At 35.9% G+C, this 8,896-nt stretch overlaps 1 long non-coding RNA gene across 2 annotated transcripts; it reads right to left on the reverse strand.

Moving 5' to 3' along the window:
- Positions 1-2,354: 2,354 nt before the first annotated feature.
- LOC118742920 lies at positions 2,355-7,874 on the reverse strand. 2 transcript variants are annotated; one of them, XR_004993407.1, is made up of 2 exons: positions 6,895-7,874; positions 2,355-6,145 (listed from the first exon to the last, which is right to left on the reverse strand). It is a non-coding gene; the product is annotated as an uncharacterized LOC118742920 (long non-coding RNA). The 2 variants fall into 2 exon arrangements; XR_004993408.1 differs by having other exon boundaries at positions 6,878-7,874.
- Positions 7,875-8,896: the final 1,022 nt, after the last annotated feature.

Below are 8,896 nucleotides of genomic sequence, written 5' to 3' on the forward strand. Positions count from 1 at the left end.
GCTTTTTAGGTAGGCCCTTCTTTATACCTCTTACGAAATTATCAGGTGTAGGAATAAAGCCTATCCTTCGCTTTATAAGACCTTCGAAATGTTTCTGTATTCACTGAGGTTCCCGTGTCCTACCGTGGTAGCACAATGGAACTTCGAGGTCTAAATGAAACAGTTATTTTCACCGACTGCCACACCAACCTAACCTAACTGACCACGTATTTTTGGTCCTCAAGGGAAATGCAATTATCAATGTACCGCACCCAATTTTTATATTAAAATTTGGATGTTATGTCTGACGGAATTCCAATATAGGACCACCTACTGCAGAATATGTAAACAAATAAACAAATATGCAATGTTAAATATAAATTAAAATGTTAAAAAAATAAAAAATTAACACAATGTTTTTTATTGGTATTTTATGTCCAAAAGTAGTTAGTGATAAGTAGAGTAAGAGGTATCCAGGTCTGATTTTTTTGCGGCCATCGGCCGACAAAAGTAGTTAGCGTTTTTCGAGCAGCTAATAGTTAGCGCTAGTGTTCCCGTAAACAGACTCAAATATAAAGTATAAGCTAACGTCATTCCCTGCAGGGTATATACAAATGTACATATAAATAACAAAGCAAACCTTTTTCAAACATCCATACGTAGCTAGATAATAAGATCACATGCGAATACTATGTACATATCGTCGTTTAAAATGCAAAACCGCGTATCAGCAAAATGCAAAACCGCGTATGTGAAGTTGTAGAAATTATTTTCTGGAGCGTAAAAACACTCATATTTCAAAATGGTTCTCTTTTTTATAAAGCAATCGCATTTCTGGCTAGTATATTTCAGGATGAATGGATAAGGATTGAGCCAAGAGCTTGTGTGAGCAAATCCAATTTTTGGCAGCCAATGTCAGTTACGCGGTTTTACAGAATGAAGATACGCGACGATATACTATATGTACATCCATACCTAGGTTTTGCGTAAAACACTCGCTTAGGTTGACTGAACGCAAACAGCACAACTTCTCAACGCCTTTTGTTAAACCACTATGTCAATGCATATGTATGTATGGATGTGTGTACTCAAAATTTGAGAAGAAAAAATATCATTTTACGCAGTTTCAAAAATAAGTGTATAACCTGTTCTGTTAACATTTACATTGCTTTTAACATTTTCAAGTGTTTACGCTTAAGTTGTTGTCACACATTAAATTTATTTAAATATGAATTTATGTTTATTAGTTTCGATTTATGAGAAAACAGGAACAAAATCAACTGGAGACCCACGTCTACTTAGGCATGTAGTTATGTACAACGATCGATTGCTCAGCACAACAACGACCTTACGTTGAATTGATAAAGCAGTCAGATTGACTGTCCGATTAGTACGATTTGCATGAAATTGTTAATATTTTATGTAAATCTCCGTGTAGAAATCGTGTGTGTACTTTATTTACTTTTAAGTATTTTCCACTTTCTAAACGATCAGATTGATGTAAATATGTATATATGTAGGCACCTATTTAAGTATATAAATGTACCTGTATACAGTGAAAACTCACCCAATGAACAGCATTATTGAAAAATTATAATTCATCAAACAACGCGAACCTATTTAAGCTAAGTAAATGCCGATCTTAACTATGAGCATATAACCGGAAAAAAAATAAATTCTAATGCAGATTGATCGTATACTTTGAACTGAGAATAGGAGAAAATTTGTAGGTCAAAAATATATACTTCTGAGAAATAGTTACATCGTGATGTGCATACTTTTTAACCAAAATAATTTATTTTCAATCATTGTACTCTAATTCTTGCCGGACAAAAATTGCTTGATAGTCACTGTCGGTTGAAGAGAGTCTTCACTGTAGCTAGATATGCACTATAGTGTGTGATATGACAACACTTAATATTTACAGTTTGAATTAAAGGTGTGAAAAACATGCAAAATATTAATTAATTTGAGAATGTGTACATCATCATATACTACATGTTATAAAAAAGGCTACGAATTTAAACGTATTTCGAGTTCGAAAATCATTCAACCCTAATAGCCCGAACACAATGAAAATGACGAGCTACAAACCACAGCTGTCAAATTATTTTAACACGTACTCTTATGTAGATAATTATTTTGGCGACGACCGGGCTACGCGACCGCTGTGGTTGTGGCCAGATTAGATCTATTTCCATTTTACTGGCGACAGATAAGGTTGTTCCTCTTCTTTTATGTCAAACTCATACAAATTCATGATGTCGCTGCCGCTTTCAAAGAAATCATGTCGCCATCGACAAAGCGTTTAGATAATGAAGATGACAAATTGGAAGCTGTGGTCCGTAGCTCGTCGTTTTCAATGTGTTCAGAACTTAAAACTTACACTGTACGACTGTCAAAGAGTGTGCGCTCCTGTCTCAATCATGTTAACAGTCCCAAGTAAAAGGGAAGAATTGATTATTTTTACCGACTTTCAAAGGGCGTTTTATACGCTATATATGCTCATCATACAGTATAGAAAGGTCAAGCGAAAGGAATACCTTCTCTGCGATGAAACGACCAGGAGGAAAAGGCATGGGCTTTACTTCCAATTTCCAGTTGGCGTTAGTTGTCACAGAAAATTTTGAAAATTTTTGGAAGATTGAATACATGAGTAAATATTGGAAACGAAAACTTAAGCGGAAGATATCAAGCCGAGCTCGAAAATGTCTTGAGGTGAGAACCAAGCGACATTCCCCGGAAAGCATTCGACTCTAAGCCACAAGTAAGCCGCCGAGGAGGTCAACCAGCACAAGCATGCAAGAGAAAGCTATAAGACCGTTTATCAGGGTCGTTAAAGAAAGACATCCTCTGTCTAAAGGTGGTTAAAATGTCATAGAATAATAAAGCTTTTACCTTTTACTCTTACTTGAACCAATTTTGAATAAGAGGGGATGAGATTTTCCCTGTTAAAAAGAATGTCCAATGTTTGTACCTTCATATTTTATTCGACAGAGAATAACGAGAGCGTAACATCGCACGTTTACTAATATAAAGACATATTTCAAAATTTCAATTTTGTGGAAAAACGTTTGATCAATTCAAATAGTTGGTATACAAAAAGAAAGATGAAAAGATCCATATCTTCGCCAATTTTGGGAAGTTTAGTCATCTATTAGGCTAAACATATTCTCCTCATCAAGCTTATTAATTGTATGATGAAATCTCCAAAAGCTTAAATTTTGAATTACATCCCTATTATTAAAAACGGATGCATAAACAAAATTTCAGTACGGTTTGAAATTGAAAAGCGTATTGACTTGAATTTGTTTTCAAATCGGTTTTTTGTTAATGCGGTTTTGGTATATATTACTAAACGTGCGACATATTGATCCAAGTCATTCTTGTTTGATCGGCTTTATATATGTATATCCGATTAGTTTTATAAGGCTGGGATTTTAAAATGAAGCAAAACTTTACGCAAATCTCCTCTGATTGGCAGAGAAGATGCAGGCAGAGAATTTACGATAAAACTGTTATTATGTTCCTAACAATAAATTCTCACGCCTAACGAACCTCTAGTATTAGTAAATATTCTAAGCAACAACAACTTTGCGAACCCATATTAGTTCTATACATACAATGCAATTGAATGAATGTTTTGATTTCATTATCTACATCTTAAATGACGAAAATAGCTATTCTTAAAAATAAACCCTAGTCTAAGCAACCGCTTGCAGTCAACTAAATCCCTGTTCAACAAGCATATTATTACATAGAAATATACTAAAGAAGCACGTGGAGGCCAGTCAACTTGTAATTGACATTAATTATAGGGAACGTAGAATATTGAACCTACTAAGTTCATTGACAACTGGGGCGTATACACTTATTATTCCAATTACTTATCAAAGCTTAAAATATATTCGATTTAAGTATAGAAGTATTACAAATGGTATTTAATGCTTTACTAAGTTATGGTAGATAAGTATCAGCTGCTAGTTGTTAAATACTTGCGAGTGCTAGAGAAATGTGACTAACGTCAACACTTACACTTGAAAGTTTGAAATTTGCACATACCGATGTAGGTATGTAATAAAGAAATCATCGATAAAATCTTAGTCACAAAGCGATTAAGAAGTTAATGGATACAAATGGATTCTCGTGTAAGCTTTTGTGGTTTGTAGTTCGCCTACGTTGTCGGAAAACGCAACAAAAATTAATGAACATTTAAAAGCAATACCATTAGGCGATGCCGCTAATTCATTCAATTAAAATCAAAACACACCAGGAACAGCAAGTCTTTCAGACAAGAAATACAACACTTTTAACTTTACAGACTTGCTTTTCGGAGTTATTTTGTGGTAAAGGTAAAAAAAAACACCGTAAAAATTCAATTTCAATTTATTTTGTAAGCATTTCTTAGGAGCAAAACAGAAAAGGCATAAATATTTACCACAAACGCTGGGCAAAAAAACCGCCCTGAAAGACACACATTGCAATGCTAAAAGGCTTATTACTCTCAGCTTACATTCGATGGAAGTTTTTTGTATTAAAAAAAAAATAAAAATAAAAAACAGAAAGAAACGAATGACGACTAAAGTACGAATTGGCGGAGACGGCAATAATCACGAAGCATTTCGTACGAAAAATTAAGCATGTTGCCAAAGCTAAGCATTAGCAGCTGGCAAAAGCGAATTGGTAGACGTCAAAATTAAACAAAGACAACAAACTATATGCATAAAATTATAAAAAAAAATTCAAAGTGACGAACAATAAGCCAAAGAAGAAGCCATAAAGAGCAAAAATGACGAAGGGGAATAAGTATTAGCCGTAACATAACACGTATGAAATTAACTGCAAATCAAACACTATAGCACCAAAGTTTTGCAATGAACCCACTTAAGAAACATTGAAACTGTACAAGTAGAGGATGGAACAAGATTACAGCACAAAGAAGCTGTATAAAAATAAAGTGATTTTGTGAGAGATGAAAAGAACATTTAAACAGTGGGAAACGCGGAAATTTTGAATTAATTTTTTCTTTTTATTTCTTAGATTTTTTTGATGAACCGGTGCGAATTACGACATCGCTGTTGAGCATGAACATAGTCGTCAATGACCAATGAAAATTAATAAGTAGGTAGACTCTATTTAATAGGTACATATTTCCAGATCTCATTTGTTTAATAAAAATATAATATACATACATACATACCTAACTGGTATACACCAAATACTAATACTTAATAGAAATATGTGCATGAAAATACTTGCTCAATGTTTTAATATTTTTAAATGTGTTAAAAATTAATAAACCCCACCTTTTTTCACTAAAATGTTTGATGTCACGTTGCTTGCTGTTTTCTACGTTTGCACCAAAAAAAATCTCCAATGCTTTCCACTAAATGTATAACTTTTTAATTTTTTATTTTTGCACTTTATAAATATTATTACGAAAATTCTTCACTTTCTCCTCGTTTCGGTTTTATGCACTTAAGGTTTTTATAAAATCGACTTGTAGTAAATAGCTTTTAACTTCTATTTGGCGTATGAGTGGGGAGTTGCTTCTACCAACACTTTTTTTTAGCTACTTTACGTTATGAGTTTTACGTTATGTTATTTTTTTCTTATTAAACTTACAACTTTACCTAATTATAGCTCCTATTTAGTACTTTAACTTCGATAGTTAGTTCTTTTATTGCCCTTCGAATTTTTTGTTTTACTCCACTTAAGTAGCTTTTGAAAAATCTCCCTTCAATGGTTTTTGTTTTCTTCACGCGTTTCCCATCTGCCACTTCGATTTGTTGCTGCTAGTTGATGTTGCCGTTGTTGTTGATTTTGTAGTTGCCGTTGTTGTTTATTTTTTCATTGTCTGCTTTGATCGGTGTTTCATGGGTGTTGCAAAACGCTTTCTCTCTATTGCACGTTGCAAAAATTTTCACCTCGGTATCTGTTTTCTTCAATTTTTCACTGACTTTTATTGGCGGTTTTGTTTTGTTTGTAGCTTTCTTCGCGCACACGCATATGTAAATACAACCGTATGTACATATGTATGTAAGTACGTAAAAACTCACTCACCTCACTTTCTATGTAGGTATGTATATTTTCCATACACGCTAACACTTATATGGACTTTATTTCATTTTGACTTTTCTCCCGTTTTGTCGATAAGAAATAAATACTGCAAAAGCAACAACACAAAAACACTATTGATTCGAGGTTTCGCAAAAATTGTATCTATGAGATACTTTCAAAATGTGAACTCGCTACTAAATATGTATGTACAAATAGGTATTCGCATGCAGGTATAGCAGCAGGTAAGCAATAGGTTTAACTGGATTTCAGCTTCTATGCGTCGCGCCGTGATGAGGCAACCAATTGGGCAATAATTTTGTTTTTTGTACGAGTATTAGTTGCCCACAGCCATGAGTTGGCTGACTGGTGGCTGGTTAACTGGTTGGTTATTTGCTTGTTTTGCCACTTTGCGCTGGCAATTTCTATGCAAACACACGCACACATATGTAGGTAAGTTCATTTATACACTCGCACGCTCATAGATACACGCGCGTTCAATTGCACCTGTACACCGTTCCCTCGCGCAAACACACACGCATATCGTCGTCGTCGCTGCTACTGCTGCGAAAAAGCACACGCGTCGTAAATTTTTGCGAAAATTCGTCTACGTTGGGCGTTTGACCGCAAATATAATTTTGTAGATTTTTTCACTTTGCTTTCAATAATTTATTTTATTTTTTATTAGCACAACGGAATATTACTGCTAAATGCAAACGAAACCTATTGAATGTGTAATTTTCGACTTTGATTTCGCACACTGGCGTGCAAACAACTTTTAATAACAAAAATGCATATATTTTTCCTCCGATTTCTATTCAAGCACAATTGAAATACATACTTGTCTATACTACGTACCTATTCGATTGCTTGCAAATAAGTAATTCCGCGCACTCTCTCTCTCCCTTTCTCGCTTTAGCTCTCGCTATAGCAATGGCGATGTAGCTCTTTCCGCTTGCACTTCACCACCGTGGCACGTTGAGGGCACGCACTCGCTCATTCACTACACATATGCGCCATTGTTATTGCTACTTTGGCACACGTATTAATAGAAAATCGACTTTTCATTAAGTGGTTGTTGCTATTATTGGTTATTTTCATACGATGTTTTCGCGAACTGTGTAATAAATATACTCTGGCTTTAAAAACAAAATTAAATTTCATTAAATTACGTTTCCCGAACCGTATGTTAATCGCTTTGAATGTATCAGAAAACCCGTCTCGCTGTGGTTTAGTATAGATATAACACTTCATTCGCGTTAGTAATTTAAATTATTTGTGGAGCAGCCGCACACCAAAAGAGTAACTTTTCGACTAAAATTTCAACACCGCATTTTTCGCACAGCTAACAACGAAGCTCATCGTTACTTACATTACTGCCGATGCTGCTGCTGCGACTGCGACTGAGGTACTCGTTGCTGTATGCACACTGCTGCCTTTGCTGCTGCTGCTGCTGCTGCTGGCGCTGCGACCAAACTGCCCACCTTGCTCCACACCCACTCCCCAAACACACAAACTGGCTCTGCTTACCCAACAACGGCCTTCGAAGCTGCGCTCACTCACTTGCTCGCTCACTTACTTGGGGCTTTGTCGTGTTGACGAGCGAATGTACCTATATACATATGTATATTTACGTACATACATACATCCATCTTTACGTTCGGAAGTTTGTTGATTCATGGATTTTTCTTTTGATGAGTCGCTATGCGCTGCGCCTGCTTCTTATTTTATTTATATTTTTTTCATTTATTTCTTCTTATGCTCCCAACACTTACAGTGCTCTCAGTATCCACTCAGTTTTGTTGATTTCTATGCGCTACGCATAGCCATGATTACTGAAATGCAATTTTATTTTGCTCTAACCATCTTCTTTGTGTTGCAGTTTTGACTCAAGCGCCATATGTTTACGGCAGCAACCCCCTCTCTTGGCCCCCCGCCCCTAAATGTTTGTTTATGCTCTCCGCTGGTGTTTCTCTTTATAAAATGCATTGTTCCGTTCGTATAACACTTTGGCGTGCTGCAACATTTGAACATGGTAAAAATAGTTTCGCAACATGTTGCTAAAGAGAATGTGTATATGCAAAAATTTGTATACCGGAAATACTTGGAAATCCACACTAGCGGAAATTTTAAGACTCGGACATACATATGTACATATAGCCATGCGCGAGTACCTTTAACGGTATTCCCTCCACTTCCACTGTTTGTTGAGAAATTCACTCATTCACATTGCAACATTTCTAGATTTGCGTAAAAACAAAAACATTTTACCACGGAAATTTTAAATATGAGAGATTTAGTTTTTTAATGAAATCAATAGTGGAAGGAAATATCTAGCCACAGAAGGCTTGGAAAGGAAGATGGGTTGTAGGCGGCCTGTGTTATTAAGTGTTTCATAAAAGCTAATATGGGTATTCTATGATCGACTATATGCGGAAACCAACCCGTATGGAAACGTGTGGAGCAGAAAGAGAGAGAGAAAGCATCAGTAAGGCTATCAACATATCATCGCATGGCTTGGGAGCCACCACGAGAAACCATAATTGATGTCCTGGCGACCTCTACTGCAGGTGGCATGTAAAGAAGCACAAATTTGGTGGTATAGTGAAAGACTCCGTCGCTCAGTACTAATGCTCGCCCCGGTGTATACATTCCTCGCCACAATTTCGGGCCCCTAAACATAGTAGTCTGCAGCACCAAGCTCCAGTATAAAAAACTCGACAGAAACAAAGCTGTTTCTTGAGAATCGAAAATCAGATGGAACATGTTGTGACGGACGCAAGTCACGCTACCGAAGATACAAATTCGGACTCGGAACACTATGTATATTTTGGAGTCAAAATTCGCATTCACCTCTGCG

This window comes from Rhagoletis pomonella, unplaced genomic scaffold, assembly GCF_013731165.1.
Source record: "Rhagoletis pomonella isolate Grant_MI unplaced genomic scaffold, Rhpom_1.0 Rhpom_scaffold_00007, whole genome shotgun sequence".
NCBI classification, from domain to species: Eukaryota; Metazoa; Arthropoda; class Insecta; order Diptera; family Tephritidae; genus Rhagoletis; species Rhagoletis pomonella.